The 17,643-nt window shown below is 41.6% G+C and overlaps 1 protein-coding gene across 2 annotated transcripts in view; it reads right to left on the bottom strand.

The window, feature by feature from the left end:
- The window catches only part of Csmd1 (CUB and Sushi multiple domains 1), a 1,477,900-nt gene that overhangs the window by 1,291,102 nt on the left and 169,155 nt on the right, over positions 1 to 17,643 (bottom strand). The window lies entirely within an intron of this gene.

The following is a 17,643-nucleotide window of genomic DNA, read 5'->3' as shown; positions in this document are numbered from 1 at the left end:
CTTCAACCTAAAACTCAGTTGTTTTAGATAAAAGCAGAGTCTTTGAATTTTCTTAGTCATGATACGTACATGAGCATTAGAGTGGTTGAAGTCCATGCTGTTACAGTCCATGCTGTTGCTGTAATTTTCTTTTCTTTTAAAAAGTTTTGTAGTACTAAAAATTGGATTTATGCAGTGAGATAATTCTCAGCAATGTTAACTGATTAATTTATTAATGATTGATTGATTGATAAATGGTCTCATTAAGGTGCTAAGCTGCCCAGGCTGGGCACAAATTTTCAATCCTCCTGCCTCAGCTTCCCAGAATTCTGTCCTTCTAAGTTTGGTTGTGATACTTTTATGGCTCTGAGTAGACATGGAATTAGGTCTCTTTGAGATTCTCACATCACTGACAACCTATAAAATGGAGGGGATTAAAATGAGCTTAAATGAGAGAAATAGAAGATTTGTGTGTGTGTATATCATTTTCCATATTTAGAAATAGGGTGCTGAGACTGAAAAAATTTAGCAAGCTAAGAACACACAGCTTAACAACACACAGGAATTAGAATCAGATCTGACAACATACAGGAATTAGAATCAGACTGAAGAGCTGTAAGGGGCTCACAGGACCCTCACAGGTGTTTCAGTGGAAGAGGTTGTCACAGGGTAATAACTAAAGAGACCTGAGCAATCTCAAGCATTTCTAGCAGTGGCCAAAAAACATGATGAGTGTAATGACAGCACTGAATGACCCTGAGTACCAGTGTGACCCAATTAACCTGATTACTTCTTTCAAAACCCAATGAGAGAACACTACTTTGGTTTCCATGTTATAGGCGAGGAAAGGTGCCCAGGAAGGTCCAGGTCATGTGTAAGTGCAGGGCTTGAGATCAGCCTGTTTGGTCCCCCAAAAGCCTCAAGCAATTACGGGGATGCTTTGGGGAGCTGAGTGGATCACAGGTGTGTGACACTCATGGGTATATTTGCCTACTGATGCTTGGCAGCTAAATGTGGAGCTGGGAGTGGATGCCTGGTAGAAGAGGTGGTCCCTGGGGTCATGGCCTGGAAGGGGCATCTCCCCGCTCTTCCGTCAATCTCTCTGCTTCCCCCTGCCTTGCTATCAGCTGCTGTCCTCCACCAAGCCACTCTGCCATGCTACCCTGCCTTGGAGCCAGCTAACTATGGACCAAAGCCTCTACAAACCATGAGCCAAAATAAACCCTTCCTCCTTACAATTGTATGTGTCAGAAATTGCACCCCAGTGACAGCAAAGGGACCAGGACAGGAGCATGTGCAGGTACTGAGACTCTAGGGCTGCAGCTCACACCTTCAGCTTGCTCTGACCCCCTGAAAATAAATCTCATCCTGCAAGCTGTGCTGCTCACTTCTAGGACTGATAGGGTCACAAGGAGGGAAATGTTGATTTTTACAGTGTGAATGCAAATCCTCCACAGCCAGATCCAACAATGAGTGAGTCGTTCTTAATAAAATATCCAGGCAGGACCAACAACTTAATTGAAAACTTGAACAGGTGAACAAAACAACTAAGATTATTTATTACCTTCCAGGAATTGTTTTTGATCATTTACTTCACAACCCTGCTCTATGTGATAAGTTCTTCTTCTTCTTCTTTCAATAAAAAGCCCACCCCAAGAACATATCCCTGTGTGAACAGAAGTGCTGAGATCACATCTAAAAGGAAGCACTGAGTTTGAAATAAAGTCTATGTGTTATCATTCCCTTATCCCATCCACACAGCAAGGCTGAAGTCCAGCATCATCTTTCTTAACTTGCCCGTTAAGAAATCGAAATAAGGATGAGATTTGAAGTGCTCTATGTGGGAAATGGGGGAGACCTCACAGTGAGCACCACGTTCTTTCCCCTTAGAGTTCCCTGCGCTCCAAGTGCTGCCCCTCCTGGCCTGGCTCCAATGGGTGAGTACAATGGCGTCATTATCCGGGTCCTTGACGCACAAGTGTAGCGCGGGCACAGGCAGAACAGGGGACCTGGAAGCTTCTCTGGTCGAAACAGATGCAGAAGACGGGAAGTCAGGATATCTGAACTGTTATCATCAGCAACAGAAGCCAGGACCCTGGGCAGATCCTTTACAAACTCTCCATTGACTCCTGGTAAACTCCCTCTACATAAGCTAAAGGCCACACAAGTCCTATTTTGTTTATTTATTTATTTCACTGTCATGTAATAAATTTATATATTAATACAAAAACTACAAAAAGAATTCTTACTTCTATGACAAAACAATGAAACTTCATAGCCAAGTAATTGGAGAATAAAATAGTTAATTGGTATCGTGTGCCATACTCTTAAAGGAATGGCCTAAGTGTTACTTAGAGTACAAGTGACACTCAAAAAGACTCTTACAAAGAATAAACAAACAGGTAAGAGCATAAAACTTTCTTTTTAATGGACTAAAAGGACTAGTTACTATAAGTGAAACAGATTACCATATATATTGAAATACTTTTAAACAAAGGACTAGAGAACTTGAGGAATTATTTGAATGTTTCCCTAGTCCTCTTTCTCTATCTTCTCTTTATTTATATATGTGTATATTTTGAGTTTCTCATATAAGAGTATTCGTGTGAGTTTAAGCTTGTATATCAGACTTATTTATTTCAGTTAGCATTGAAGTCTCAAATTGCATCCATTTGCCTACTAATGCCTCTAGTTTACTTTCCTTTATGGTTAGGCAAAGTCTACTGAGTATAATACCACATTTTTCTTATCCATTCCACTGTTGGTGGGTATATACAGTGCTCAGAAGATCTAGTTGTAATAAATTTTGCTTCTGTAAACATAAATATGCAACTATGCTTGAAATATGATGATTTCAACTCTTTGGGAAGATATGCAGAAGGGAAATATCTGGGTAAATAGAATTTCAAGTTTAGTTTTTTGAGGAATCTCCATTCCATTCCATCCTAGTTTACAATTCCACCAACATAATAACCTTATTTAGTTTTAAGCAAAAGTTAAAATGTAAATTATATGTAGTAAAAAAGTAATATAGAGTGGACTGTACAGAAAGTATATTTTATTTTGTGCCAAAATTTTCTTAGATTTTCCTTCATTTTATCTGCCTCAGAACTGCCTGATGTTCTCTTTGCCAAGTTTATATTCAGACCCTAAGTATCATCAAAAATTTTATTGATCCCAGAATACTTTTATTAAGTATATTTTTCTAAGTACTTAAAATCTTTATATGATATAGCCTACCCATAAACTGAATTTTTTGCCTGATAATTCCAAACCTTTAAGTTTATTGAAGATATTTGTGGTTGGGGTAATGGGGAATTATTTAGATTTTTGTTGAACTTGTTAAATGCACCACACAGTCAGAGTAAGTAAAGTGAGGAGAATCAAACACTTCCCAAACCATACTGACAAAAGTTTCTGGGCATTAGCTATATTGCTAAATGAGTAATATCAAGAAAATTATTAAAGAATGTTCTAAGATTACAAACCATCCTTTAAAATGTTTCCATAATGATGAAAATATAAAGAGAGAAAGTCTGTAAGAGTAGATAAGATGTCATGAAAAGGTGTTTGTGGAAGTGTGGAAGGGAGGAGATTTAGAAGCAGATTTGATATCTTGTGTCAGGTCCTAATTACTTTTCATCAGTTTCAACGTGTTTTGATTACTTTTCTCTCATTGCTGAGCCAAAATACCCAAAGCCCAAAATGAAGGAAGCAAAGGTTTATTTAGCTCACTGTTTGTGGAGGTTTCAGTCCATAATCAGCTGGCACCAAAGTAGACTGACAGGGCAGAGGGGCAACAGTTCTTTTAGAGGAAGAAAGCGAAGCAAAAAGTGGGGAAAACAAGTCTCTTGACTTCCCTTATATTATATGCAGCCTATCTGCCCTATGGTGGGTGTAGCACTCAAACCATCTCTCTGCCCTCTTGCACAAGCTCAGGATGTTTACAATATGAGGACCCTGGCCTCCTGCTGAGTCACGTAGTTAAATTTCTAAACCTCACATTGATACATTGTATCAACCATAACAATCCACCCTTTGTCAACTTGGCACCAGCCACATTCCTTTAAACTGGGTCTCCATTTACAAAGACATGCTTATTCTTTTCATTTCACAACTTGCACATTATAACACAGGTTTAACGGTTCCCAAGATCCAGTATTAAGTCTATCAACATGATACTACATTAAAACCACAGGATTCTATTCCGGGCACCCCAAAGACTCATGCATATCCTTTTATGCAAAAGGCGTTTTAGTCCATCTCTAAGAGTTGCCAAAGTCCTAACAGTTTCAGCATTGCTAAAAAATTCCAAGTCTCAGGTTTCCTCCCCTATACAAATGAGAAGTTAAAAACCTTCAATATTCAGTGGCACAAGATATGCATTTTTATCCCAAAAGTTACAAACATGGGGATACAAAAGATTGGGACCAAACAAGTCCAAAATCCAGCAGAGCAAACATTAAGTCCTGTAGTCCCATGTGCAGCATCCCAGTGCAATCTATGGCAAGTTGTGAGCTCACAGGGCCTGACTGACACTAGCTCTATGGTACTTATTGTGCTTATAGCTCCCACAGTGTCACTCTTATGCCTGATTTGCTCCCTCCTTGCAGCTTTCCTTAGATAATCCACACTCCTTACTTTTCCAAACTTCTGGGGTCTCCACTGCACGTTTGACTTCACACTCACAGCTTCACTACCCACTTGGGAGCACACTGTCTGGCCTCCCAAACCTTCTGAAAGGGAAGTGGAAGCCTTCTTAACCCCACAGTCCTTATATTTTGCATGTACCTAAAATCAGTGCCATGTGGATGATGCCAAGTTCTGCTGCCAGCTGGAGCAGTCATCAGGATTTCTTCCCTTTTGGCTGTAGGGATTGAGTTCCTGGAATCCTGGGTTTTCTGAATCCAATCTGAATAAATTTTCTGTGCTGCTGCCATTCTGGAGCATGGTGCTCTGCAGCTTTCTCCTCAAAGCAAAGTCTTTTAACTTTGCAGTTTTGAGGCTGCAAAGGGCAGAGACTCGCTGTTTCTTGTGATGGCCTCAGATTATCTGATATTCTCCTGTGCGTTCTCAGCAATCAAGATCTTCTCTGCTCTATCTTTGCAGTCCACGGCTTTATAGGAGCTTCCTTTCTTGGCCAAATTCACAACATTTTAAATCATCTTGCTGGGCTTTTTGCTCTTAACTCTCTACCCTGCTCTAGCTAAAATCCCACAACAGCTGTCATGCCACAGTCTCATTCAAGCACCTTGAAATTTCTTCTACCAGATATATTAGTCTACTGCCCTTAATCTCAGCTTCAGGCAGTCTCTGGACAAGAGCCAAATGTAGACAAACTTCCTACCACCTCATAATAGACATCATCTTGACTCCAACAATCAATCCAGTCCTTCCTCCCAGGAGAAACCTCCTGAGCTTGATCTTTACTGATTTTCCAGTCTTCTGAACTCTGAACACAATCTCCCATACAGTGCAGCCTAAGTGTTTCCAGCACTCTTGTTTCAGAGGACATCTCCAAACCTTTCCAAACTCTCTTATAAGCCATTCCCAAAGGCTTTTGAACCACATGGTCAGGTACAGTCACAGCAATGACCCCCTCTTCTGTACAAATTCTGTGTTATTTTTTTCTTGTTGCTGGGACAAAATATCCAGTGCCCAAAATTAAGGAAGGAAAGGATTATTTAGTTCACAGTTTGTGGAGGTTTCACTCTATAATCAAGGGACTCTAATGAAGGGTGATATGGCAGAGGGGCAACAATTCATGGCTGTGGAAAACAGCAAAAGCCACAAGAGCAAAAAGGGGAAAGAGCAAGTCTCTGTTACCCCCTTATATTGTATGCAGTCTCCCCACCCTAAGGCAGGTGCAGGGCTCACAGCATCTCCTCTTGTGCAGGATGAGGATGTTTATAAAGTGAGGACCTTGGCACCCCGCTGAGTCACTTAGTTAACATTTAAACTTTTAAAGTTGATACAATGTATCAACCATAACACAACATCATGCTGGTCAGAAGAATAGCCTTTGAACTTAGGGACTTCATCTCCTAATTAAGATTGTAATATGTCCTAAATTTGACTTGTGGATTTGACTGGCAAACTGTTCAATGAAAGGTAGAATTGAATCTATCACTGATAATGAGGTAAGAAATTTCATTTCTTAAAGTAATCTCTTTCTGTAATATTGCTGTAAGATATAACCACTGCTGTTATAAAGATAGGTGGGTCACTGTTATTTCTAGAACCAAGGATGATCAAGAGACATCCAAACCAGTAGAACAGTATGCTTTAAAAGACCCTAAGTCATGCCTTTGAAAATATCCAGTGCATTTTGGTCTTAGAAAATCAGAAATTAAACCAATGCCAAAAGGTCTTTGCTTTTGCAGTGGTTGGTTTACTCATGTCCTCCTGTCTCTGAGAGACTGGGCAGCCAAGCACAAAGCTTCTCTCTGTGCTTGAGTAAAGCATCCTGTTGGATTACTTCCTCCACCATTTTTGTGATTCTGTTGAGGGGAAATTATATTTACTTTTGCATGAAATCTTTCTTTCTCACATATACCAAGGGGATATTATGAATTTATTTTTGTCTTTGCTTTATTGGATTTTGGGTTATTTCACTGATATTACATTACTTTTCTGTGGCTTTCACAGTCTTTCTTGGCACACTGCTATAAAAGCTTCACTCTCATTGTGAAAACTGTGGCTTTTTCTAAAATATCATTGTGACCATATTCATGGTACAACTAGGATCACAAATCTGCACAACCTATTGTAAACCCTCAAGACAGAAACTTTTAAAGTGAAGGAAATCCTAATTACATCATTAGTGTTTGGAACTCAACAAGACCAACTTCTGCAGAATTTCTAACTCACAACTTCTGTACTTGTTTTTAAACAGCATTTCTGAAAGAGGCAGTCTTACAATAATGGTCCAATTTAAACCTTGATTTTCTGTGAGATACAGAATTTGAGGGAGTTTCGGAAATGAAGAAAAGCAATGAGCAAGATAAGAAAACATACTTTTTAAAAAAGTATTGCCTCCATTTGAAAGGCACAAAAAAGAAATGCTAACTAACTATGGTGAGAAAATAAAGGTCAACTATTACCATTTTTAGTGATATGCCTGATACATGTTTGTGTGTGTCAGATAAACTGACAAAATTTAAAATTATTTACTAAAACATTAATATGCTATTATCTCTTGAAATACACAATTTCAAATATAGAATTATACAGTACATAAATTTTAGAATTAAGAACAGAAGTAAAATTCTATAAGAGGCCTTGGTATGCAACAAAGAGAAGGAATTATAATAGTTTGTGTAAACAAAAATTGCCCTGGAAAATCCTGCAGCAGTTTTCCCATTACTGTTAACACAGAATAGATTTTATGTTATTTTTATTTTTCAAAGCAGATATCATAACTAATGTAGGACAGGGAGAGTTTGAGGGTGAATCATAGAGAAGTCCAAAAGATTAAATTGGGTAAAAATAGAAGGTCTGGAAAGAAATCAAGGTAACTAAACTCAGATTCCTGGAATGACATCCTCAAGGAAATATCATGGTCTTTCTGTGGCACCCCACAATTGTGGGCCACAGGAGTCCACAGCGAAGTTCTGAGCAGAACCCAGCATGGATGGGTCCCTGCGGTCCACTAGGAAACACACCACCACACTTCCGTGAGTTTGTAGTGGCCGCACTGGTCACAGACACTGCAGAAGGCCCCAGGCTTAATGACTCCTGTAGGTGTTGTTCAGGGAAGGCATTGATACAGCATGGTTGAGGCTGTTGCCTACTAAAAGCCAGGATGCTTTACCTAAGGGAGAAAAGCTAGAAGCCTGGACTGGAGAACCCTGAATTTGGTCTGTTTGATAGTATTATAATATAAAGTCATGCTGTATTATATCTTTTGGAAACAGCTGTGTAAATACAAGGTGTATTGTTTCAGTGCTAGACAATTTCAATTTGTTATTTGGATGCTTTTACCGGTTTCTAATTCTGTAACTTCTTCTAATCACATTCTTTTCTTAGCTCATTTTCTTTAAAGGAGAGTACCTCTTCTTTTCCAAAGTGACTGAAAAGACCAAAGGCACTCATGCTTGTATAAGCACTTCACAGGTTAAGAGCAAAATAGGCTTAGTTTATCAGGGGCTATGGGCATACACCTCAGTTAAAGTAACTGGCTGGCATGCACAAGGTCCCGAGCTGCATCCTTGGTACTGCGAACAGTGAACATGCACACAAATCAGCAGTGAAGATAATGATGGGTAACTTTGTCCCTAGAAAACATAGAAGTTCTCACTGCCTACTGAATTCTCTGTTATATAGCATCAATTACAGCCTGGACTTTACTGACAATTTTATTTAGATCAGTGCTTCTTGAGGGCAATGCATTCACAGTGCATTCACAGTGCATTCACAGTGAGCTTCATATTGAAGTGGATAACGATAACGGAAGAGAGTTAATCCCAGCTCCCCGCATTACCTTGCACTTCTGATTTTACCAGAGAGACCTAAGCTGCCCTAAAAAACAGAGTGTTCTCTGGGGAGCAGGAGGCAAGGCAGGCAGAGAAACAATTAAGTCTAATTGACTCAGCAGGTGGGTGGAGCTGGAAAGCAGGTCTGGAGCTGGCTCAGGTGCCCTGGGTAGTGCTCTCTCAGCTGAGCTGAGGGAAGATGGAGAGGGAGGCCCGGGAGGACAGGGACACAGCCTTGGGTTGCAGCTACCAGCAAGAGAGGGTCCCTGCACTCTTGTGGTGAAAGCAGCATTGGCATAGCACAGTCCCCAAACAAGGGTGTCCTTGAAACAACACCAGAACCAGAACACAGATATGCTGTTGTTTTTATCAGCACATCCCAAATAAATTGCAAGAATGGACCCTGAGTCTGACTGCTTTTAGTGAATTGCTGTTAAAATGCACACAACATACCACCAGTCAGAGCAAACAAGGAAGACGTGTCATCCCAGCTCTGGGCCCAAGCTCTGAGAGCTAAGGGCAGGTGAGTGTCCTCCTCTTCACACAGCCAGGTTGCTGCTGGACTCCACCCTACAGCACAGCTGTGAGACCATGTGGTGCACACGGCAGGGCGAGGCTGGCAGTCCCAGGCCTGTGAATCCCATCCCTCCCTGTTCTAGGTGAGAGCACAAACATGAAGTTCGAACTATGTATGATACTGGTGATGCTTAAGAATCGGCAGGCCTAATACATACACATGAAACATATTTATCTACAAGTATGCATTAAAGCTAAAATACATATTTTAAAATTATGAAACTTCATCATATTATCCTGATCACTTGTGGGAACTGATGTTACAATTTGCCATCACTAATAAATAGATCAGGGGTTCAGGGAACTAATACACAGGCTGGTAATTTTTACAAGTAAAATACCTAGAGCTGTTTGGATGATACTCTTTATGGGCTCAGATCTCTCCATTTTTTGGGTTATGTTCCCATGGGTCTTGGTTCCCTGTTCCCTGCGTCCTTTCTCCGCATCATACTGTAGAGCCAGCCCATGGAGCCTCAGAGTGCCAGCATTCTGCTGGGAGTAGCTGCACTTCCTGTCCCGAGCTGTGAGGCACATGGCCGTTGCCCTGTTCCGGGACTAGATGGACATGGAGCACACTGTGCCTTTACACATCAGTGATGCTTCTGCTAGCAAGACCGAGCTGGAAGCGCCCGAGGAGGTGTTGCAGGGGCAGCTACTGCTTCTGCCCCACCATTGACCTCAGACCTCCCTGGAGAGGATCAGCCTTCACTCAGCTGGGCCAGCATGGTGGAATTCACTCTGAACTGCTTCCTGTACGAGCACTCTGAAAAGCTCCAAATGCACAGTGCTACAGCAGGCCAAAAGAAAGAATTGGGCTCTTTTTAAAGAAATATTTCCAACGGGATAAAAATGTCTCTTTTAGGGACTACTATAACTCATACTTACATAGTGGAAAAGGTGAGTTTCTGAGATTCATGATCCTTGGAAGTAGCCTGCTTTTCTTGCTCATGTTTGAACTGTGACACTGCTGATTAGACTCATCATAAATGGGCATCTAATGGCCCGAACATACAAAAACAGACATACTTTTCCCTGGTGTCTGGTGGATCAGTCACTATATATGCAGAGTCACAATGCAAGGCTACACAGGCACTTTGAAAATATTTTCATGGTTTAAAACTTTTAAAATCTCATTAGGAGCCAAACAAGGTCTGAGTCTAAAATATTTTCCAGTGTTAGCACATGTGTGCCACTTGATCCTACTAATATTTTTCATTTTAAAAATATTGCTTTCATAGCGCCTTGCATTTATAGAGCTTGTCAGTGTTTACTCATATATATATATATATATATATATATATATATATATATATATCATTGACTTTTCCAAAAGGATGAGAAGCTACTGAAACTTCTCAGAAGACAATTGCTACAGAGGAGCTCACAAGCCTTTGAAAACATGGACAGGAGAAGCTTTGTTTATCTGAGATACGCAGCTCACCACCACAGATGTTGAAAGATGTTCATGTTTTAATGCAGTGAGCCAAGTTCATTATGCCAGGGACTTAGATGTCAGGAAGGAAAGGGATACCACGCTCGTCTCGGAGGGCCACGGGCACCGTCAGCTGCCAGCCCAGCAGGCCCAGTCTTCCCTGGCAGGCTGGGTTTAGCATTCCCATAAATGGTCTCCATTGCCACGTTTCATCATTGAAAACCCCGGACGGGAAAGTGTAAAACCCAAGCAAAGTGTAAATAAGAGATAAATCCTGCTAATTGAGGTTTGCGGATGCCAGAGGCCTGCAGCAGGGCCGACTGGGGATTCCTTGGCGTGGAAGCCCGTGCACGGCGTGGTCAACTGGCAAACAGCACGCAGTGACGGCTCCCGACTCCTCCTTCTCCAAGCTATTGTTTGGTTTTCACGTTTTAAACATGAAAATAAATACAGCTTACTTCCTCCAGATGTTTTTTTTTTTTTTTTTTTTTTTTTTGTCTTTTTCCTTTTTATCGGTACCAGTGATCGAACTCATGACTGCCTGCTTTTCAAGGCAGGCCCTTATGCCGCTGAGCTAAATCCCCAGGCCCCTCCAGATGGTTCTTACGTAAGTTTTTTTGTTGTTTGTTTAAACAACCATCTTTTCCTCTTCCCTTTTAGCAACAAGAGAAGTAGCAAGTAATTCCATTCTAGTGCCTCGGTGCAGGGGGTCTACTACTGTGGTACCCCTATGCGAGATAGCCTGTGACCTTTCCCGCATCCTGGCTTTGTAGCATAGGTGACATCCATTACCTTTCACAACCTGCTGAAGTACAGGAGGAAATTATACGTACAGAAACAAAGCAAACAGAATCCCTCTTTACAGCCGCAGGAGGAGGATGCTGTGCTGGCTCTGAGTCTCCCTATCTCCCAACCCTGACTTTGGTCCTCCTGCATGATCTGTAACTAATTATGATCTCAAGTGGGAGGATTTAAAAGCCATGACCCTGATCACCTGGAACTCAAAGCAGATAATCAGCTGCTAATATGTTCTTCATAGTTTTCTTAACTGGAGAAAAGAGAAAGAAATTCTGCTTTGATTGATCCTCACTGAGATCGTCTCCCAATTATCTTTTAAAACCACAGGATATGGTTGATCTGAAGCCCTGGAGTGCTCTTGTCATTATCTCCCACTCTGAGTAGTAACAGCTTCCCTGGGCGCCGTCACTGTCACTGCACACACTGGTGTGGGACCTGGTTTCCTCCTGTTCCTTGCCTTTTGGAAGCACATGCCCACTTCCTGGGGCAGCCATCCCCACTGGCAAGTGCGAGACCACTCGAGACCCCAGGAGGGTGGCTGTGCTTCGTGCCCACCTAGGTGAGCATGAATCCCCAGGAAGAGAAGTCCTTGGAAAAGGCAATCTTGTGGGGAGATGCAGCAGATGAGCAGAGTCTCTTCCCAGAGCAGGCGACTATCAGAACTCAGAAGCAGATGCCAGTCCAAGCAGTGGGCTTAGCATTGTTGCCAGCCACTCATGAGCATTGGGGTGCCTTTCTCCAGGACTATAAGTGACAAACCCAGTGGGGTGAAGGAGCACAAAGGGTGGGGGGGTCAATAATATCTTAATTCAATGCTAGGCATTCTGGGATTGTAGCTCTGTAATTTGTGACCTTCAACATGCAATGTCTTCAGTTTTTTCAACTGCAAGTGATATTGTTCATGACAAGCCATTGTAATAATGTGTATGCAGATTTCTTGGCATATTATGAAGCCTTATTATATGATAACCATTCTTAATTATAATAATTCAAGTCGGTAGAGTGAGTAACATATAAGTTTTCATAGAGATCAGTAAAACCCATGTCACAATGAAGATGTCACCAAAAGCCAGGAGTATCTAGTCTCTCCAAGTGGTACTGGATGCTGAGAGGAAATGAAGACCGGAAATAAGCTCACTGGAAGCCACACGAATGGTACATGAAACTCTGACTCTGAGACATCTGTCCCTGTGGATAGCCTGCTAAACACCAGTTATGGAAAATCAGAATGACACCCACAGCTGGGATGTTATCTTCAAGAGACATCAGAAGCTTATTTTCTTGATAGATGAAAATGGAACATTTTTAGTTTAAAGAAAATGGATTTGCATATAAGAATTGTAGATTTTGGTCTATCCATAGCTAAACCTCAATATATGCTAGGACATCTTAGCTTTATACTACTGAGCTCAGAAACACCTACATCTTGCCTTCTCTGTGGATTATGAAAATAAACCCCAAATCTACAGCTATTTTTATCATATATTTTTGTGAGATGTAGCTTTACTGTGACTCAGACTTTTGCAGATGAAAATTTCCTCTTTCTCTCTTTCAGTTTGGAGCCAAAGTAGAAGAAAAGAAAATGTATGTATTTTGACTTCAACAATTCCAGTTAATGTTAGTTACCAAATCTATTATATGAATTTTCTCATTGTCCATCTGTTTGAATTTAGAAACCATTTAAACTATAGTCCTAGTAAACATGTTAACACTAGAAAGTTTTATAATATATGTGCTTTACTTTTGGAGGAATAGGGGCTGGGGTTTAGCTCAGTGGCATAAGCGCCTGCCTTGCAACTGGGTGGTCCTGAGTTTGATCCCCGATACTGATAAAAAATAAAAAAGATCAAAAAAAAATTTTTGGAGGAATAATTATCATATTTAAATTTGTAGCAACAAAAAAATTTCTAATTAAGAAAACAGTTTACATTTAATGGGATGTCACAGGGTTCCATTCTCTGTGCATCGGTCTCTGCTGAGCTGTCTACAGGGCAGATAAGCCGGAGCTGCAGGGTTCAAATGTGTGTAGTGGGAGGCGAATGCTTTCCGACCCCCCGGACATCTCCTTCCATGCATCTTAACACTTGTCTGCCATCACTAGAGAAGAGCAAGCTCAAAGAGAGCCTCCTGCACCTCCCTGTACTTCCACAATTAACCATTCCTTCCCGATTCAAACGTGGAAGCCTGTGGCGGTTTGTCAGAGAGAATCCTCCCTGCAGGGACCTTTCAGGGGCTGTGACACATTGCAGCAGAAATAGTGACTAAGCACAGATTTTCAGTACCCCCAAAGAATGGCCAAAGTATAACTGCTTGCTGGGTGAACAGATCAAATACCTTGGTGACAGAAAGTGACCTTTTAACCTTCATCTTTTCTTGATGACACAAAAAATTCCCTCCCTTATAAAAGACTTTATCTTTTCTTTATATCATGTTTTCACCATTGGTTTTCAGAGTTCATTGTGCCTCGATTATAAAGGGGGCACAGATTTTTTTTATATTCAGAGAAATCTAACAATAGAATGAAGGGTAACATATTTGTTAATATTAGTTTAAGGAAAAACGAATGTCTGCAAAGATCTTAACCATGGTTCTCTCCTCAGACAACATGAAAAGAAGACTGTAGGCAGAGCCTGCAGGGAGATTAGAAGGGTAAAAGGTCATTAAAACTAAAATTACTGAGATTCTTCTCCAGGCCCTGAGCGAATCTCTTACTGACAGCACTGGAAATTTATGTTTGTAAAGATGACTAAATTAGGCTCCTAAGTAGTAAAATATTCAACACTGAAATGGAAATCCAAGTTTTAACTGATATTGGGAGTCCTGAAATCAATTATGATCATAGAATTATTAGGGGTGGACATTTATATAACCACAAGGCTAGAACAACGTCCCCAGGTCAAGAAGGCTTTCCATCTTTCCCGAGAGATGTTCACCTGACTGGAGAAGGGAAGAATATGGTTCCATGACCATTGCTTGGTGTAGTGGCCTCACCTATCTGGCTACTTGCCGAAAGAAAGCATACCATCGCACCATCAGTCCTCTGGAGGAGTCATGGGGCCAGAGATTCCATAGTAGGTGGTGTCCTGGCTGTAAAGGTCAGGGAACCTGCAGCAGTTGGGTACCAGATGTGCTGTGCATCACGTTAGGCTGTGGACTAGAGAGCAGCTGGCTGGTGAGTTGTGCAACTATGGCCAGGTAGCATGGTTGTTTGAGATTGTGACAAGATTCACATCTGTCTCTTCGATAATGGGCTTCTGTGAAGGCCTCCGTCTTCCTGGGATGCTACCAGGCACCAGCACATGGTGCTGCTGCTTGCTATGTAGGGAGGAAAGGTCCCGAGAATGTGCTTCTGGAAGGAAATACAAGGCACGGTGCCATGAGGAGGAGGAAGGAAGGAAGTGGCTTATGGAGCACACGCTTGATGTCTGGTCATCACACTTTTGACAGCATTTTAATTCCCACAGAAGCCTCCGTGGTGGAAGTTCCCATCCAGATATCATGCATGGGAATACTAGTGCTTGGAAGTGCTGGAGACGTTGCTCCTAATCCTAGGACACAGCAAGGCCTGGGTTTTAACCCTAACAGTGCTAACACTGGAGGCCAGGCTGTGCTCAGTGTGGTCTGCACTGAAGAAAGTGCAAGCATACACCCCCATCTGCATACAAAGATGGCCATTGTGGGTGCAGGGCAAGAGACAGAGCAGGTGCTGGCCAGTTCCCAGTTCTGGGGAGACTTCCTCTCCCCAACCTCTGCTGAAAGTAACATTGTGCCTCCCCATTCAATTCAGGAAGGAGTTAAGCGTTTTCTACAAGGATTCTTTTTCTCTTTTGTTCTAGATGTAAATGCTCCCATGTTGGGTGCAGAAAAGGCACTTGTTAAGTAAATTAATAAATAGTCACTTGTGACGTGGCTTCTAACGCATTCATCATGCACCCCACTGGCTTTCTGCTTAGCACCGCAGATACCTCATTTTATTTTATTGGCAACAAGATGGAAATTGGAGGCTGGTTGCCTCCTGGCTTAGAGGAGGTACTTATACTTAGAGAGAGGATAAATGGTCGCAGCGTGGGTCTCTTGAGCAGCCAATATTATGATGATGAAGTTCGGGTCTCTCTTTGCTCTGAATCCAATCTAGAATACGTTCTTTTAACCATTCTGTTCAAGATGGGAGAAGCATTTTAAAACTAGCGTTAGGATTCTTTCCTTTTTCTTAATGCATATTCAATGTTTGTCCCTCAAAAGCACTCATAGACTGGGAATAAATACTTCGACATTGAGTTTCATAGAATTAAAAGACATAATTTTTAAAAGCTAGCAATCCTTAAAATGAAATAGCATGCAATAACTGAAAAATAGTTGTTTATTTTTAATCCTCTTGATTACCCTTTACCCTTTCCCTTCCTCCCCACTTCCTTTCTCTGCACATAAGTAAATCAATAAATACAATATACTGTATAAACAAAATTGAGGATCAAAATCATATATTCATCTCAGTACATACAAAAAAAAAAGCCTTTGAAAAAATCCTACACCTCTTTGTGACGAAAACTGGTACAAATAGATGCATGGAGACTTTACTCAAAATGACAAAAGCCTTGTTATAAAATGCATAGTCCCCAGCAGCCCACAGATTCTTAAAATAGTCCACTAGCAACAAATCATTTGCTTTAAAAAATTAGCAATCAAATTTTAGCTCCAGAGACATTTGGTCTCTGCACATCTACTCAATATGCAGCCCTGGTACATCAAATCAGTCTATCTTTGAACTCATCAGCTGTTTTGAATATTCTCAATTTTCCATCCTGCGCCATCAGCTCTCCTGTGAAGTTGGGTCCCTGCAGCCCTCTCTGCCCCCACAGTTGGCAGCACCCCCACACGGCCAGCAGCAGTGCCATCTCTCACAACGGCCTGTAGACTACTATTTCCTAATCGCCCCTAATTATACGGAAAACTCAATTCATAATCAATTGGTTTAGAACTGAAAGGAACAATTCCGGAAAGTGCTGCCAAGCAGTTGTGGTCAATTACACAAATGCCCATTAGCATGGGAGCTGGCAGCTCCATGCTGGGCTCCAGCTGCAGGTGCAGAGTGAGAAGGCGCCACGCCCTACTGAGGCTGGGCCTTCAGGGGACTCTCAGACAAACCCTGACTGTCCAGTTGTTCTGTGCACTCTGCCAGCATAGAAAACAATGTAATTAAAAGGTAGTAACTTACACACACACTCCACTTGTAAGTATACTTATAGACTTACACAAGTTTGTCATGCAAGCATCTAATTTGGGAAATGTTATACAGGCACTGGCTTTTAAAATTTTGTATCAGGAATATAGTATCCGAAAGCAGGTAAGCCAGGGACCAGCTCCTTGAGCCTTGAAAGCCCTCTAGCATGTAGGAACTCCTATCTAACAATATATCTAACAACGTATCTAGCAATGTATCCAACAACTGTATGCAGCACAATAGACAGTGATTACAGGCTGCCTTTCCTTTATGTCTTCAGGGCCTGGCCTATGCCTATGCTTTGGGTTGGGAAAATACACCACATTTTGTCAAAAGATGATTCTGGCAAGGTGCTCGCTATTGTTATCCACAAAGTTATGGCAGGTTCACCATTCTGACATACAGCACAAGTAGATTTTGTTCCAAATAGAGTAAACCTCCCCGTCTTTCTCCTCAGGGCCTTGGCTCTCTTCCTTCCCAAGGCACCCATCTCATCGCCCCTCACCCAGGCACCTGAGCAGGGAGGAACCGACTGTGATTCTGGTGGACACAGAGCTGCCATTACCATCATCTGGTTATTTGGTTTTTTGGGAGCTTTGGCTATGACCATGTTTCTGAAAGGGAAGCCAAGTCCCCAGTACTGCTGCAAAAAGCAGTTTTGCCTCCCATGCTCAGGAGAAGGAAGAATACACAGTTAGATGGAAGAGAAATGCTTCTTCTGTAGGAGAAAGGAAATCCACTGTGAAGAGCATTGTTACACCTTCTCCGAAGAGGGCCACCTCTGACTCACTTTGGCTGGCTGCCTGGGAAGGACTTACTGCCCCAGACTGGGAACACTGCTGATCTAGTTCATAGAGCAGGGTGCTCAGGTAAGCATTTCTGACTAATACAGACGCTCTATGAGCAGAGGTGCCTATGAAATTATCAGCAGTCTCCTGAAAAACCTGATGGGGCATCTTGTGCAGACTGAAGCGTAGTTTCCTATGAAATTACTTCAGTAGTCTAATTCATGAGATTTATTTCATTTTCTCACAATTCCTTTCTGAGAACTTTTAATATTTCCTTTAATAAGTGGCCAAATCTATTTTTAATATTGTCCTCTTAAATTATTAAATGATATACGATTCTGTCTTTTTGTACCTCACTTTAATAATTTTGGTGAC

Source organism: Cavia porcellus, unplaced genomic scaffold, assembly GCF_034190915.1.
Source record: "Cavia porcellus strain 051 isolate PalLab524CR breed Dunkin Hartley unplaced genomic scaffold, mCavPor4.1 scaffold_24, whole genome shotgun sequence".
In the NCBI taxonomy this organism is placed as follows: domain Eukaryota; kingdom Metazoa; phylum Chordata; class Mammalia; order Rodentia; family Caviidae; genus Cavia; species Cavia porcellus.
Note: the sequence above shows the minus strand (reverse complement) of the source record. Positions and strands in the feature narration are given on the sequence as shown.